Source organism: Eretmochelys imbricata, chromosome 6 (genome assembly GCF_965152235.1).
Source record: "Eretmochelys imbricata isolate rEreImb1 chromosome 6, rEreImb1.hap1, whole genome shotgun sequence".
Lineage (NCBI taxonomy): Eukaryota > Metazoa > Chordata > Testudines > Cheloniidae > Eretmochelys > Eretmochelys imbricata.
The window spans coordinates 13583305-13598118 of record NC_135577.1 but is presented as its reverse complement, the minus strand read 5'-3'; the positions used below and the strand labels follow the sequence as shown (position 1 = coordinate 13598118).

Below are 14814 nucleotides of genomic sequence, written 5' to 3'. Positions count from 1 at the left end.
CCTCCCACTGAGACATCTTGTAATGGCCACTGTCAGAGATAGGATGGATCACTGGTTTGATCCAGTACAACAGGGAGATGAGATACCGAGCTAGATGGCCTGTAGGTCTGATCCAATACAGCAAGGATGTGGGATACTAGGCTATATGGGTGATTGGTCTGATCCAGTACTGCAGAGAGGAGGGGATACCAGGCTAGATGGGCTGTTATTCTGGTTCAGCAAGGACACAGGGATACACGGACTATCAGTTTGCTTTGGTATGGCTGTTCCTGTGCAGCAGCCTTGCACTAACTGGAAGAAGTGACCTGCAATTGATTTTTTTTTTTAGTTTTCAATTTAAAAAACGGTACAGGCTGTCAGATTTGTTCATATTCCATTTTTTAAAATTAAGGGTTTAGTTTTGTTGAAGTGTATCCTATTTAAAGAGACTCTTGGCATGTCTATTATTTCATGTAAAACACTTCCTTTAGGCTCTTCAGCGCCTGCTCTTTAGTTAGATTTTTCCAGTCTCCTGGAAGATCTGCTGCTTTAGCACCATACGTTCTAGCTAACTGGTCACTGAATGATTTGAAAACAAATTTCCGGAAATCAGAAGCATCAATATTGGGACCAGGCTGAATGTGCCAGTCTGGGTAGTAATGGCGGTAATCTTTGAAGGGATGAAATTTCCCATCTGCGGCTGCAGTTCGGAATTCACGATTGAAAACCACATCAGAGGAGGATATGGAATGCTCAAGCTTTTGTGAATCACAATCCCTGAAGTTCCCTAACCCTTTAGGTCGATGGACTGATACAAAATGCTCTTTATGGTCAGTGCCTCCTGCTTCACAGGGGGCTTCACAGAATGGACACTGCTTCCCACAGCCAAACACTCGCTTGAAGATCTCATCCTGGGGTTTCACTGGCAGGCTGGAGAGTTTGGTCTCAAGTTCCAAATGATTAAACTGGGTTAAGATTTGTTGTTCCAGCTCCAGAAGGAAGATTTCAATGTTACCAGAAAGCTGCTCAATTTTTGCTGTGTTTTTAAACTGTACTCCAACTAAGCTATTGCTGGAAATGGCCAGGTCTGCTGCAGCTCTTTGCAAAAGCTGTCTAAAAAGGCAGAAACTGTGTTATTGTTTTTATTTATGGAGTTTTTCAGAACTCCCTTGATTTTATTTATTATTCTGGATAGAATCCCTTTCTCCAAATCTCTCAAACTTGCCTTCCCTCCATAGTGGTCTATCAGACATCTCTGTATCCAGGATTTGACAAACTCTTCATAGTTACTTATGTATTTCACATAGTTGTCAAAGTTCATCCTCTTCCAGCAGCTTCTTTAGCAAAAAGAACTGAAAGAAGCTTCGGCTGGTGTATTCAAGGGCCTGTTCACTGCTGAGAAAATTGTCAACTATTTCTAGTCCGAGCCTTTTGTTGACATAACCCACCAGGGCAGGTTTGAGACACTGATGACAGAAATTCCTCGCCCTTGTTTGGCTTTCTTTCTTTTCCAAATAGAGATCAGTAAATATGGAGAAATAATGAGGTTTCAGCTTCTCCAGACATTGCTGAGGATCGTTTTCTTTGATAAAATCTTCATGCATCTTCTGAAATGCCCAAGCTGCTTCCCCCAAACGTGAAGCTCCAGGTCAACTTCAAACAAAGGAGAAGTGTGAAGTTTCTCAATCTCCTCCTCTTTTAACCTCTCATTAACCATATGCAGCAGTTCTCCACAATAGGTTTCATCATAGTCTGTTTTGGATTTAACTTTTTCTTCAATGTATTTCTTGCATTCAGTCATTAAAGATAGAGCAAGCTCTTCAGTTTTACAGTAACATTCCTGTGAGAAGTATTCTACAACTGCTCTGGTCCATTTTAGGTTTAAGTATTCCTTCTTCATTGGGAAAGACTTCATTCTATAATCCAGCAGGCTTTTTGCATGTTGCAGTATCTGTCCGACAGCACCCCCTCTGTGCTTCAGATCCTTTCTCAGCTGGAGATCCATATCTTGAACAACTTGACGTTTCTGTAAAGTACAGAGCGTTAACTCTGACAAGGTTTCTCGCCACATCGTTTCAAATTCTTTTTTCAGTTTCTCATGGTCGAGTTTATCTTCTCTGTTTCGGCATTCAGCCAAGAGTCTGGCAACTTCCCCTTCAATTTTCTGCTTGTACCCAGACTGGATATTGTCTATCTTGTGCTGTCCTCTTCGTATTCAAATTGCTTCCTCACAGTTACTGGTTGAATAATTTTCAAGTTCTCTTTTGAGGCTATTTGTGCTCCTTTTGAAATCTTCTCTGTACTTTTCTATCAGGTTCAAATTTGGAGCTTCACCTTTAAAATACTGTTCTAAGTTATTCAAGAGCTTCTGTTCTCCCTGCTGTAGTTTCCCTTGTGCTTCCATTTTTAAGCTGTGAAAGAGATCACCCTCTAGTGTCTCTGGCAGCTGATTCTGGATAAAAGTTTCTTTTTCAGATATCCAGAGATACATCTCCTTGCGGAAACCCCATTCCCATTCAGAATACTTCATAGACAGCAGGTTATAGGCTTCAGCTACAAGGCTGTTTCTAAAGCTAAAGATGAAGTTCTCATGTTTCACTGACTTCCACAGGCTCTTCAACCATACAATAAAATCAGGAATATCCTTTCCAGCTCTTTTCCGTGAATGGTTCTCTATGAATTCAAACAGGTATTTCTTTAGCTCACACACACTCTCACTGTATCCAGTGTTTACAGGAGCCATGGGAGGGACTTCATGCCACAAGCCAGGCATGTACCAATTGTGTTTTTCTGGGTCATACTCCATAATATCAGAAAATGTCATTTCCCTGCTTTGCTTTTCCATCCTTGCTGCAGCTTTTGTCATTTCATTCAGCTGCTCCAGGAGGTGTTTCCTGTCCCTCATATTTTGAGCATGAGCAGACACATCACTGACGTTCTGGTGCACAAACTGGCAGTTTGGCTGTTCTCTGTTCTGAGAAATGCATGGACCACAATTTGCAGAACATCCTTCATTTCTGTGGCATTCTCCATGGCCATGTTAACAATGGTGATGTCACTCAGTCCAATCACCAGGGTGGCCAGCTCATTGTCATGTTGATAACTGTCTTCCAGTGCTGTTAGTTCAGGGGCCTTCAGACCTTCAGTGTCTATCACCAGGATGAAATCACAGCCAAGCAGCTCCTGAACGGCTTCTGTAACTTTAATGAGCGTCATGAAGGCTCCTCGCGCACTTCGACCGCTACTCACTGCAAACTGCAGGCCGAACATGGTGTTGAGAAGGATGGATTTCCCAGTGCTCTGCACTCTCAGCACTGTTATAACCACCATTCTGGATCTACCCCCTAGTCTGATATGGAGATGAGTTAGAACCTCCACTACCCAGTTCATGGGGATGTTGGAGGCATCTCCATCGATCAGCTCCACAGGAAACCCTTCCAGCATCAGGTCAGCTGCTATGCATGGGAGACGGGTGAAACGTCTTTGTCTTTCTTCCATTTTCCCTTCTTTAACCATTGAGCATTCAGCTTCATAGAACTGCCCCAACTCACGCATGAAATGCTCCACCCCCAAGGAACTATCAGATATTAATTTATCTAATTCCTCCAGCTGTTTTTGGTCCACTCCTGGAGTTTCACATTTCTCTTTATAGTCCGCCCACATTTTAGAAAGATTCGCCCTCGCAATATTATCCAGGCTAAATTTCATCCATTTCAGAAAGTAATGTTTCTCCACTGGCTTCAGCTGTACTATTCCATTGATAAACTTAGTCAAACCATTAGTACGGTCACACTGATTCTGCTGTCTGCGTATCTCTAACCATTTCTGTTTCAGCTCAGATTTATAGTTTTCAGTGGCCATGACCCCTTGCCTTTTCATTCGGCACATCTCTTTTTCCACTTTAGCCAAGTTTTTCCATAGGTCTCCTTGCAGGCTCAGCATTTCCCTTTTGTATTTTGCCCCATCTCTTATTTCTGCAGTGATTTCTTCAGTATATTTGCTCGCACATTGACATGCCTGACAATCCTCATCCACCAGGATTCCTAGGTCATGTGCCATCACAGCCATGGCTTCCAAACTCACTGTCTTCAGAGATGAATTCACTATGGTTCCTATGGTGGACTGCACTTTTTTCACAAATCCTGCATTATTCATGGTACGATCTTTCACCAGTAGCTGTGATTTGCTCAGCTTCAACACTGAGGACAGCTTATCAAGGAATCCCAGAGTTTCTTTGGGTTTCTTATTCTTGCAGTTGAGGATGAAGTAATATTTAGAGCTGGATTCTTTCCGAGATGATATCAGTGCCTATTCTCTCTCACCGATGCTCTCGGTAACTATGAATACTGCGGAGGAGACCTCTGTTAAAAAGCTAAACTGTAGCCAGTAGGACTCAATGTCTCCACGCAGATTTGTAACTGCAATCGGTTCTGAGAAAAGATCAGAATTTTCCGTCCCCCCAGGGAAATACCAGGAAATCTTCCGAAGGAATTTCCCAGACTCCATGTCCCGCACTGATAAAGAAATCGTGGTGCTGCTGGGAGGGGCTGAGAACCTCATTGAGGAGTTGGGACTTGGAGAAGCTGTAGCTCCCCATCCACACAAAAGAAATGGTTGGCATTGACGTGAGCATCAAGCTCTTCTCTCTGAACCCTCTGCTCTGTGCCAGGGAGTGCGGCCTCCACTTCCGCACAATGTCCCTCATGGCCCACAGTAGTAGGGTACACTTGGGGGTGTCAAGGGTGAGTAGCAGCAGAGGAAGGGCAAACTGGCACATGGACATTTTGGACAGGATCTCCTGCTGTAGGAAACTGTCTGAGCAAAGCAGAACAGCACAGAGAACATCAAGAGGTTGCAGAGAAATTTTCATCTCAGTGTCACTAAAACAGAAAGTGCCATCAATATGCAGCTTCTCCTCATAATCACCCATTTCTTCTGCAGGAGCCTTGTGCACAATGCTTGTATTTCTGGCCATCCCATTCAGAGCCATGACCTTCCTCAGGAAATGCCGAGGTAAATCACCTAATGCCTCTGGAATCTTGTTCTTGATGCTTTCTGGGCAGATCTCCAGGACATCCCTCAGCCTGATCTTGATGCTTCTGTGCTTCTCCAGGTTTAATCTGGACAGAACATCTTGAAATGCTTTACTTCTTTCTGCAGAAGGAAGTTAAAACAAACCAAAATTTCAGAGTAGAAAATGGTGACTTTATATACAGTTTACTCATTCCATAGACAGCCTGATGTTTGTAATTTAAAGAAAAGCAGTACCCAGTAAGTAACAGATGACTTATACATCCTGGGTTCAATTCTTCTCTTACTTATATTGATATAACAAAAATGAAGCCAAAGGGATTACTTCCATACAAATAAAACATAGTTCTGGCCCACTTTGAACTGCGCTAATGCGAGGTTGGTTTGCATTTTTTGATCCCAGTCCTTATCTTCAGTGCAGTGCAAAGTCCACTTTAAAATGGCTTAAGTGGCCAACTGAGAATTTCCTAGAAAATCTTCCTGTGTAACCAGATCTATGACATCGCAGCTCACAGCTACTGGAGGAGGGGGCATAGACTCAGGACGCCGTCTCTGTGGTGATCCCAGAAGCTGGAATGATCCCTTGGCTGCTCTAAGCTGCTGCTCAGGATCAGACTGGTGCCTGGCAGTCTGAGGATCAGGTGGCTGTGATGGTAGCCTTCACCCCTCACCCTGAGCTGTGCTGGGCATCAATGGCTCATCCGCAGGATTTGACCCTTTATTTCCCTTTCAGCAGTCAGTGCAGATTATGCCTTCTGGGAAGACTCATTTTTGATTTTCTTCATATCTTCCTCCATCTCTTTGCTGGGACATGTCTTTTACAGGTGTAGCTAACAGCACTGTGGCTTTGCTTACCTCCCAGCGACTAAATCAGTCCCTTCACTCACGCTACTTCCTCTGTCCTTTTGGGGAGCTATGAGTACTGTCATTACTTACAAAGCAAATTTACCCACACTACAACATAGGGAGCTAATGCTAAGACACCTCCAGACAAGTCCTGGTACGGTAATGTCTCCAGTGCAGTGTTAGGGTATTTGGACCTGAGAAACGATTAATCCATTTATTATGTGTTACAGAGACATTATTAAGGTCACAAGAGCAAACTATTCCACTGCACAGGAAAGATAGGAAGAATGGCAAAAGACCACACTGGCTTAACCAGGAGATCTTCCATGATCTAAAAATAAAAAAAAAGAATCCTACAAAAAGTGGAAACTAGGTCAGATTACAAAGGATGAATACAAACCAACAACACAAGTATGTAGGGGCAAAATTAGAAAGGCCAAGGCACAAAAGGAAATCAAACAAGCTAGAGACATAAAGGGTAACAAGAAAACATTCTACAAATACATTAGAAGCAAGAGGAAGACAAAGGACAGAGTAGGCCCATTACTCAATGAAGACAAAAAAGCAATAACAAAAAATGTGCAGCAAGGGAAGTTTCTGATGATTGGACAAGAAGCAATTGGCTTAAATTGCAGCAAGGGAAGTTTTGATAGGAAATTTTTCCTAATGTCCGAACTGTCAGGGTGGTTAAGCACTGGAATAAATTGCCTAGGGAGGTTGTGGAATCTCCATCATTGGAGATTTTTAAGAGCAGGTTAGACAAACACCTGTCTGGGGTGGTCTAGATGGTGTTTGGTCCTGCCATGAGTCCTGGGGACTGGGCTTGATGACCTCTCGAGGTCTCTTCCAGTCCTATGATTCTGTAATGAAGCACCAGCTCTGCTTTAGTTTAGGTTGAGAAGACCTTTCTATTTAAATGTTATTTCTTCTTAGTGCTGTAAGATCTGTATGCTTACTTGGACTGTCTTGAAATTTGTTGTCTCCTGGGGGAACAGGATAGGGTTAGTGACCCAAATTTTGGGGTCATTTGAGCAAGGAGTTCCCTAGACACAGCTCGTCAAAAACACAGCATTTTGCAAAATCAGCAGTCTTATAATGGAGGGGATTGTGCACCACAGAGCTCAGCATCCCCTACTTGATCTCAGTCACTCAGCATTTATTTCAGCCAGTGTGTGGCACTCACTGCCCGTTTGAGGAAGCAATACTGAAAACATCTATTAAAGGAAACCTTTGGCTTTCTAGAACACTGCATGCAAACACTCATGAGCCAAAGAGATTGAAACGTGCATGTGCTGTGAGCCTAGGCAAGAGTCTTTCCAGACAGTCCACTCTCACAGTAGCTGGATGGCTCAAGTACATTTGAGCCCTACTCTACTCCACAGTATTAACAACCTTCCTCAGAATACCATCCTTGCCACCATGGATGTCACTTTCCTATACACCAATATCCCTCACAATGACAGGATAGCTGCCTGCCCCAAATATTTAAAAGACAATGGACAACCATCAATTATCCATCCCAAACACATAGCCAAACTCATCCAGTTCATCCTCACCTGTCATAGATTTACCTTCAACAATAAACATTTTGTCCAAAGCATGAGAACAGCCAGGGGTACTAGGATGGCTCCCCAATATGCTAACCTCTTCATGGGTCATCCTGAAGAAGAATTTCTGGAGAAGTGCATCATGAAACCAGTGATATACCTGAGAAATTTTCATCCTATGTGAAGACAGCTTAAACTCCCTCAGACTTCCACCACAACTTCAACAACCACCACCCATCCATTAAACTCTCTCTGGAGCTTTCCCACAACTTCTGGACACCACAATCAGCTTCAGCAATGGAACCCTACAGACAACCATATACAAGAAACCCATGGATCACCACACCTACCTTCATAGATCTAGTAACCACCCCAACCATACCAAGAAATATGTTATTGACAGCCAGGCACTCAGATACCACAGAATGTGCTTTGAGGAGAAAGTAAGTGATATATACCTTAATGAAGGGATAGCCTATTTTTGTCAAGGTCCAAATTTCTTGGTCAAGGTATAGTCAAGGTCCAGACTCCAAGAAAAAAATGTTTAAAAACCCATAATGATAATAAATAAAAACATTGTGGGGTCCATTCAAAAGCATCTTGCATTCCGGATTTGGCCCATGGTCCGCCTATTGACTAACCCTGGCTTAACACACTTGTTGTCGATATTGTGAAGGCCAAGACTATAACAGTTGTCAAAAAAGACCTAGGTAAATTGATGGAAGATAGGTCCATCAATGACTATTAGCCAGGATGGGCAGGGATGGTGTCCCTAGCCTCTCTTTGCCAGAAGTTGGGAATGGGTGACAGGGGATGGATCACTTGATGATTACCTTTTTGATTCATTCCTTCTGAAGCATCTGGCATTGGCCTCTGTCAGAAGACAGAATACTGAGCTAGATGGACTTTGGTCTGACCCAGTATGGCCACCCAGTATGGTCACTTAAAACCACCTTCACCAAACAAGGACACTTCATCAGAGAAGTAGATTGCATCATGCAACAGGCCACCCAAATACCCCAGGAGAATCTGCTTCAATACAGAAATAAACCCCCTTCTGACTGCATACCTCTATTTGTCACCTACCACCCCACACTGGAACCCATACAGTAAAGCTAGTGTAACCACCAATGGGTGTAAACAACTACAACCCATACTCGATGGGTACCCCATCATGAAAGAAATATTGCAAGAATCATCTCTTCTGGTCTTCGAACAATCTCTTCAAACTCATTGTTGCCCTGCTTTGAGGGATGTGTATACCCCATTATGTGATCAAAGTAATTGCAACCATATTATGTGCATTCTGCCAATAGGAATTAATGAAATAGAACACCACATAGTTAAGGGTTAATTTGGATATAGGCTTTCAGAACGAGGTCATATCTAGCTGATAGTTTTTGCTAATCAGAATGGGAGGAGGGGACAGACAAGTAAACAACTGAGACTGAAAACCTTGGTGGTTGGAAAACTTTGAATCTAGGCACCTCTAATATGAAAAGTTGACTGAAAGTTAGAAAAGAGATGATCCAGTTGGGGTCATTATGACCTATGTGTTTTGTAGAAGTTAGTTATAAAAGATTAGCTAATAGAGTATATTGTGGAGCAGTCCTCTGAAGCCATCTTGAGACACTTTTTTCTGACACCCTTTCTCCCTGGTGGGTGAGCAACTGGCTACTGCAAACCTGCTGTTAATTACTCAATACCATTCCAGATCTTAGGAAAAATATCTGGGATGTTCGAAACCTATTGCTTATGTCTCTGTATGCTTAAATCTAATAAACTGCAGTGTTAGATAAGAGCATACTTACTTTCATTTAATCTTTGATCAGACAGAAGTGCTGTGTTCCTATTGATTGATTCCTGACACTACATGGAGTGAAATAGTTAAGTTGCCCCTGCTGTGGGTTCTCAAAACCCCAGGTAACCCTCGTCATGAAGAGGAAGCTCCCCACAGACCAGGACACACCCACTCAAAGCAGCACCAGACTCTGCCAGAACTATAGATGCAAAACTTGCAGACATATCTCCATTACTATAATGATCAACATTCCACACAAAACACCTTTCAAGATCCCAGGATCTTATACATGCCTATCACATGTAGCACACTGCATCCAGTGCACTAAATGCCCAAATAATGATTATATGGATGAAACAGATAAGCATTATAAACTCAAATGAATATACACAGGAAAATGATAAAAGACAAAAACACCCTATCACCTGTGGGTGAACACTGTTCAAAAAGTAATCACTCTATATCTGACCTATCAGACCCAATCCTCAAAGGCAACTTGCACAGCATTTTCAAAAGAAGAACCAGGGAGCTTACATTCATTACTCTGCTGGACACCAAATCATGGATTATGGACATCATGGATTGAACAGAGACACTAGATTTATGGTTTATTAAAACAATCTGTAATCCACTAACCCCTTCTTTTTTTTTCTATGTTTGCAGAGGTGCTAATGGCCCATTCTACTTTGAATGGTCCCTTACAATATGTGCTAACTAATTATGCTAAATAATCTGTTCCATCTTGCATTTTGCTCTGACATTGGGAGTAATGTTCCCAGACCTGAAAAAGAGCTCTTTGTGGCTCAAAAGCTTGTCACTCTCACCAACAGAAGTTAGTCTAAGAAAAGATATTACCTCACCCACATTGGCTTTCCAATATCCTGGGATCTACCCAGCTACAACTACACTGCAGACAACCCTATGCTTGTCAGAAATCTGAGAATAATCTCTCGGAATATTGACAGGTTTCAGAGTAGCAGCCGTGTTAGTCTGTATTCGCAAAAAGAAAAGGAGTCCTTCTGGCACCTTAGAGACTAACCAATTTATTTGAGCGTAAGCTTTCGTGAGCTACAGCTTACTTCATTGGATGCATTCAGTGGAAAATACAGTGAGGAGATTTATGTACACACAGAACATGAAAAAAATGGGTGTTATCATACGCACTCACTTAAGATGAACTATTACCAGCAGGAGAGTGGGGGCGGGGGGTGGGGGGAAGAAAACATTTCTTGATAACTTCTGGAAATGGCCCACCTTGCTTATCACTACAAAAGGTTTTCTCCCGTGCCCGCCCCCCAGTGGTAATTATTATTTTCTGCGGGTATCTGCTGCTGTTCTTGTGACACAGTGCCCTCTGGTGGGCAAAAGGTGGAATGCAGCAATTTTTGGCAGAAGCTTTTTTTTTCTACACAAAAAATTAAAGATATGCATGGCTCATTAATTATGCATGCCTACAGTAGTACAGAATTCCTCCAGGAGTAACGTTTGGAGAAAACCTGATTTCACAACAGCTGTTCCTTTGTAGAAGATTTTCTTCTTTGATGAAACACAAATGCCTCATGATTAAAAAAATCCCATTCCCCATGCACCAAGTGAACACTCCAAGGGTTGAAATGCAGTAGCATTCAAGTTCAAAATCTTGGTCTTTATCTTCAAGGTGCTCAATGGCCTTGGCCTAGTGTATCTAAAAAATCAACTAACGCTACAGGACAAAGACTGTGGTCAACATTTAGTCTTGTCTGCCACAATGAAATGGAATTCTTTACAAGGTAAAGCTCGTCTAGGTAGGAGACAGAGTTTCCTTGAAAAGGTGACCAATAATTTAAATCTGATTGAATATCAGATTAGGAGTGAGCAGAGGGATTCAAAGAGGAAAGGGATGGGTTCAAATCAACAGGTAGAGAACATGCTTTTAGCAGCTCAACCTCAATACATTATTTCTTTAAAAAAAATGCTTATGGATACACTGGACACAGAAATATTTTGGATTGCTTTTTCCCAAAATTGGCATTTCTGAATCGTTTGGGATATATACTCAATGTGTGTCCACCTCAGATACCCATCCTACCTGACCTGAAATGAAATTGAGGAGTTCAACATTAAAAATTAAACGTTGTTTTAAAACTAAGTATTTTAAATACTTGTGGCACCTTAGAGACTAACAAATTTATTTATATGCTCAAATAAATTTGTTAGTCTCTAAGGTGCCACAAGTCCTACTTTTCTTTTTGAGAATACAGACTAACACGGCTGCTACTCTGAAACCTATTTTACATACATTATTCTTCCTCTATAATGTGGTCATGGCCTTTCCAGTGTGCAGTAAATCAGTTACTGAAATTGCGAACTGATGGTAGTTGGCTTATTTAGGCACATTATGGTACCTTTCCTCAGTCCTCAAGTCCATGCAGTTCCATCCCCCCTCTTGAGTCACATGAGCTCGGGGAAGAGAGAAACTACTGAGACAACCCAGAAACTCAGCTGAGGGGGACTGGGGCATGCAGCTCTAATGAGGACCTGCAGATTCGGATGGTGTCATCAATCACACGTTCATAGAATCATAGAATATCAGGGTTGGAAGGGACCTCAGGAGGTCATCTAGTCCAACCCCCTGCTCAAAGCAGGACCAATCCCCAATTAAATCATCCCAACCAGGGCTTTGTCAAGCCTGACCTTAAAAACTTCTAAGGAAGGAGATTCTACCACCTCCAAAGGGAACGCATTCCAGTGTTTCACCACCCTCCGAGTGAAAAAGTTTTTCCTAATATCCAACCTAAACCTCCCCCACTGCAACTTGAGACCATTACTCCTTGTCCTCTCCTCTTCTACCACTGAGAATAGTCTACAACCATCCTCTCTGGAACCACCTCCCAGGTAGTTGAAAGCAGCTATCAAATCCCCCCTCATTCTTCTCTTCTGCAGACTAAACAATCCCAGTTCCCTCAGCCTCTCCTCATAAGTCATGTGTTCCAGACTCCTAATCATTTTTGTTGCCCTTCGCTGGACTCTCTCCAATTTATCCACATCCTTCTTGTAGTGTGGGGCCCAAAACTGGACACAGTACTCCAGATGAGGCCTCACCAATGTCGAATAGAGGGGGACAATCACTTCCCTCGATCTGCTCGCTATGCCCCTACTTATACATCCCAAAATGCCACTGGCCTTCTTGGCAACAAGGGCACACTGCTGACTCATATCCAGCTTCTCGTCCACTGTCACCCCTAGGTCCTTTTCCGCAGAACTGCTGCCTAGCCATTTGGTCCCTAGTCTGTAGCTGTGCATTGGGTTTTTCCGACCTAAGTGCAGGACCCTGCACTTATCCTTATTGAACCTCATCAGATTTCTTTTGGCCCAATCCTCCAATTTGTCTAGGTCCCTCTGTATCCTATCCCTGCCCTCCAGCATATCTACCACTCCTCCCAGTTTAGTATCATCCGCAAATTTGCTGAGACTGCAATCCACACCATCCTCCAGATCATTTATGAAGACATTGAACAAAACCGGCCCCAGGACCGACCCCTGGGGCACTCCACTTGACACCGGCTGCCAACTAGACATGGAGCCATTGATCACTACCCGTTGAGCCTGACAATCTAGCCAACTTTCTACCCACCTTATAGTGCATTCATCCAGCCCATACTACTTTAACTTGCTGACAAGAATACTGTGGGAGACCGTGTCAAAAGCTTTGCTAAAGTCAAGAAACAACACATCCACTGCTTTCCCTTCATCCACAGAACCAGTAATCTCATCATAGAAGGCGATTAGATTAGTCAGGCATGACCTTCCCTTGGTGAATCCATGCTGACTGTTCCTGATCACTTTCCTCTCATGTAAGTGCTTCAGGATTGATTCTTTGAGAGCCTGCTCCATGATTTTTCCGGGGACTGGGGTGAAAACCCGTTGTGGGTTTTTTATATATTTTCACTCTAGACATTAGTAGTATACAGCTCAATAGGATTCATCAATATATATATTTTTACAGGTTTCCACACCCTCTTTTGTCCTCCAGTTTCATATGTTGACACATACACATTTGGCACTGTTGACCATTTTTGAAGGAAAAAAAAGTATTTTTTCCTTTTCACGAGGCATATTTATTAGAGATGACCTGAAGAAGTCTTCTTCTGAAAGCAGTGAAATTGAGAAAGCCTTTACAAAATACATACACCACAGGAAGCTGAGTATTTTGTACATTGTGCAAAATGTGTTTTGCCAAGGGAAAAAAGACAAATGATTATTTTAAATACAAAGTATATGGTTCTCTTTAAAACCATGGAGATAAACTGCAAGTTACCACCCAGGCATGGCAAACGTACCCTGGGAAAACACAATTCTTTTGGGAGGCTTTTGAGGATGCTATCAAAAAGCCCACAAGTTTCTGCTGGTGGATTTAAATGTTTTAGCACCCGAAGCCTACAGGTTAAGAACAAGCATTTCTCCCCCAGACTGGCCCTATGTATATACCTTGAAAAAAACAGAAAAGTAGTAATTTTTTTAACAATCCTTAGCCATTTTAAAAAAAGAGCATCCCCCTGATAAGCATGTCTAGCCATGTACACAGAAACCTAGCTCTTTTGAAACTCCTCATCAAAGCCAGACCGCATCAAAGCAAGGTTATTCTGTGCTCAGCCTTTGACAACCTGGTAGTGGCCAGCTCAGAAATAGCACTCAACTCTGTAAAAGGAAAAGTCCCCCAGAAACCCTAACAAGTAAGCATGCTAAAAAGAAAATGGGGGATTAGTAAAACACTGAGCGATTACAAAAACCTGTTCCTCAAAAGAATAAAAGATGAATGTAAAACAGATCAGGGGTTTTATCAAACCTTGGTTGAGCTTTGCTGTCAGGCATTTTAAATAAAATGGTTGAAAAATTGTACCTCGTTCCTAGCCATCAGCTAGAACAAACACGCCTCTAGTGATGAAACATGCCTCTAGTGATGAAGAAAATATCAGAACCACACCTCCTCACCAATTGGATTCAGAGATGAAAGACGTTCTTCAAAGATCCAGTTTATCAGACTCTGAAAAGGCTAAACTTTATGAGAGGGTCCTACAAAGGTATCTGGTATTGGCCAAGAAGGGTGAAGAAAAAAGACTAAAAGAAGTCTCTTTCTCCCAGAGTAAGAGGAGCAGGGGGCTGGGCCCATGGCAAAAAGGCAGAGGGTCATGGCCCCTTGGCCTCCCCATCTTCCAGCATCCCTGTCACCATGTGGTCATTTTCTGGCAGGGGCATGCCTATGGACAGAACTCTAAGGCTTTCAAGCCATGTGTAGGGCAGCTTGTGTTTGGAACAAAGGAAGCACAGGCTGCATGGCAAAAGACTATAAAAGGCAGCTGCATCATCTTCTCCATTTTGTCTTCAGTCCTGCTTCTTATCTCTGGGTGAACTTTGCTACAAAATGAAGCTCTGAACAAAGGACTGAATGACCCATCCTAGCTGGGGTTGTGTTCCAGAGGGACATTCAAGCCAGCAAACTCACAAGTACTGATAGGAGCCTGAGATATGGACTTTCAAATCTTTGTATATATGTAACTGCTTTACCATTTAACATCTATCTTCTTGTTCTTTCTTTTTTCTTTATAATAAACCTGGCTGGCATACTGGTAT

At 42.6% G+C, this 14814-nt stretch overlaps 1 pseudogene; it reads right to left on the bottom strand.

The window, feature by feature from the left end:
• Window positions 1–443: 443 nt before the first annotated feature.
• Window positions 444–7443, bottom strand: LOC144266444 (up-regulator of cell proliferation pseudogene; annotated as a pseudogene).
• Between the last annotated feature and the right edge of the window lie 7371 nt (window positions 7444–14814).